This window comes from Pteropus vampyrus, unplaced genomic scaffold (assembly GCF_000151845.1).
Source record: "Pteropus vampyrus isolate Shadow unplaced genomic scaffold, Pvam_2.0 Scaffold26, whole genome shotgun sequence".
NCBI lineage: Eukaryota > Metazoa > Chordata > Mammalia > Chiroptera > Pteropodidae > Pteropus > Pteropus vampyrus.
In genome coordinates, this window is record NW_011888807.1 from 11,010,186 (window position 1) to 11,012,885 (window position 2,700).

Below are 2,700 nucleotides of genomic sequence, written 5' to 3' on the forward strand. Positions count from 1 at the left end.
CTCATTTATCGAAGGACACCTAAGATGCTTCTATATCTATTATAAATAATACTGCAATAAACGTAGGGATGCATATATCTTTTCAAATTAATGTTTTGGATTTCTTTAGTTAAATACCCAGAAGTGGGATTGCTGGGTCATATGATAGTTCTATTTTTAATTTTTTTGGAAACTTCATATTGTTTTTCATAGTGGTTTCACCACTTTGTAATTCCACCAACAAGGTACAAGGGTTTTCTTTTCTCCACATTCTCACCAATACTTGTTTTTATTGACTTTTTGATAATAGTCATTCTAATGGTGTGACATTGTATCTCATTGTGGTTTTTATTTGCATTTCCTAATGATTAGTGATTTTGAGAATCTTTTGATGTGTACGTTGCCCATTAATATGTCTTCTTTGGAGAAATATCTATTCAGGCACTCTGTTTATTTTTAATTGGACATTTTAGCATTTTTTTAATTTTAATTTGTATGAATGCCTTACATATTTTGAATATTAACCTCTTATCAGATATATCGCTTGCAAATATTTTCTCCCATTCAGAAGGCTGTCACTTGGTTTTTGCTCTTTTTTTTTTTTGATGGTTTCCCTTGCTGTGCAGATTTTTATTTTGTTGCAGTCACAATGATTATTTTTCTTTTGTTTCCCTTGTCCAAGGAGATATATTCAAAAAGATATTGCTAAGAACCATGTCAGAGAGTTTACTGCCTGTGTTTTCTTCTAATAGTTTTATAGTTTTGTATCTTACCTTTATGTCTTTAATCTGCTTTTAGTTTATTTTTCTATGTGGTGTAATAAAGTGGTTCCGTTTTATTTATTTATTTTTTGCATGTGTCTCTCCATTTCCCCCAACACCATTTATTGAAGAGAATGTCATTTTTCCATTGTATATCCTTTCCTACTTGTCATAGATTAATTAACCATATAAACGAGGGTTTATTTCAGGACTCTCCACTTTATTCCATCTATGCATCTACTTTTATGCCATTATCATACCGTTTTGGTTATTATAGCTTTGTAGTATAGTTTCGAATCCAACTTTGTTTTTCTTTCTCTTGCTTTGGCTGTTTGGAATCTTTTCTGATTTCATATAAAATTTAAGATTATTTGTTCTAGTTCTCACAAGAATGCCATTGATATTTTATGTACAGGAGAATTTGAATCACTTAGCCATATTTGTTCTAATATAAAATGACATTGTGTTTTATGTTTTATCCTATATATGTATATTATAATTTATAATGACTATTTCTATATTATTACAAAGACTGTAATTACTGAAAGCAGTTTTAGAGTTTTTTTCTTTTCTTTTCTTTTCTTTTTTGACATATGTTGCCAGGTAAGAATTTAGTGTCAGCTTACTGTTTTTTAAATGTATTTGAAACAATTTTTTGCTGTGTGATTATTCCATCAATTTTTAAAAATCTATTATTAGAGAAAATTTTTGGAACTTTATTCTTGTTTTTTGTCTGTATAAATAATGTGAAGGATTAGCAAACAAATATTTATACATTTTTACCTCTTTTAAACTTAGTAATGATTTCTTTTCTACACTTTGAAAGAAAAAAAATTTCACAGGTACTAATCTAAGAAACTGTTTTGTTTTTATGTTTAGACTATTTTGAAACAGCTTTAGAATATTTTAAAAACAATATTATATGTTGTTTATATATTATTTATATATGTAATATATTGAAACTATAGTATTTTGCTTTCTTTTTGCTATAGGTTTGTCTGATTTTCCAATTTGATAAAAACTCAGATACAATATGTTAGATCCCTTTAATTTTCTAAAACATTCATATTTATATATTTATATCTATAAAAGTTATATTACCATCTAATTGCATAATTTTTATTTTTTCAAAGAGTAACAAATCTTCCAAAAAAGGTATAATTAACATTAAGACCATAAAAAATGTAAAGCATGATTTCAAATTATTACTCTGATAGAAAATAAAGATAAGGATTATTATAAAAAGTTCAGCTTTAACTTCAAAAATTTTTAAGATAATGTTTCTAAATAATTAAGTAGAATATGTTTATTACATGAAGAAATATTACGAATAAAGCAACCAAGAAAAAAAAATCACAATTATTCTGCCTTGAGTGTAAGCAACTTAGTGACTAGGCTGCCATATATATTTTATACATAGTCTATTAGTTATCTAGATTTTACATTCCATATTAATATGTGCATTCACAAAGTTAAATAAAACTGTACATACTGTTTATACCTAGCTTGATATTTTTAACAATATATTATGCATGCATTATATTTTTATAATGTAATAAAATATAATTTAATGGCTGAATAATAATAGTAATAATAACAACAGTTAACAGTAACCTAATTATGATTTGCCATGTACCTGGCTTGGTTCAAAATGCTTTATTTGATCCTTGTGTAGTATATAAGCATGATGATTGGGTGTTTATGCTGTTGTATGAGATACATCTCCTTCAAACCTTGTTATACCATCGGCACATTACCCGTCTGATGCAAGAAAAAAATAATGCTTTACTTGCACTGACTGACACAACTGATCTTCACAACTATTCTATAAAAGAAGTATGATTATTTTGTTCATTTTACAACTAAGGGAACTGAGTCACAAAGAAGTAACCTGCCCAAAGTCATTCTACTGGTAACCTGTCCTTTAGTTTATGCTCTGAAACACTTTATAGCACAGTTC

At 27.2% G+C, this 2,700-nt stretch overlaps 1 non-coding gene across 1 annotated transcript; it reads left to right on the forward strand.

Moving 5' to 3' along the window:
• Nucleotides 1-2,403: 2,403 nt before the first annotated feature.
• LOC111737408 lies at nucleotides 2,404-2,507 on the forward strand. Its single transcript, XR_002779433.1, has one exon. It is a non-coding gene; the product is annotated as a small nucleolar RNA U13 (small nucleolar RNA).
• Nucleotides 2,508-2,700: the final 193 nt, after the last annotated feature.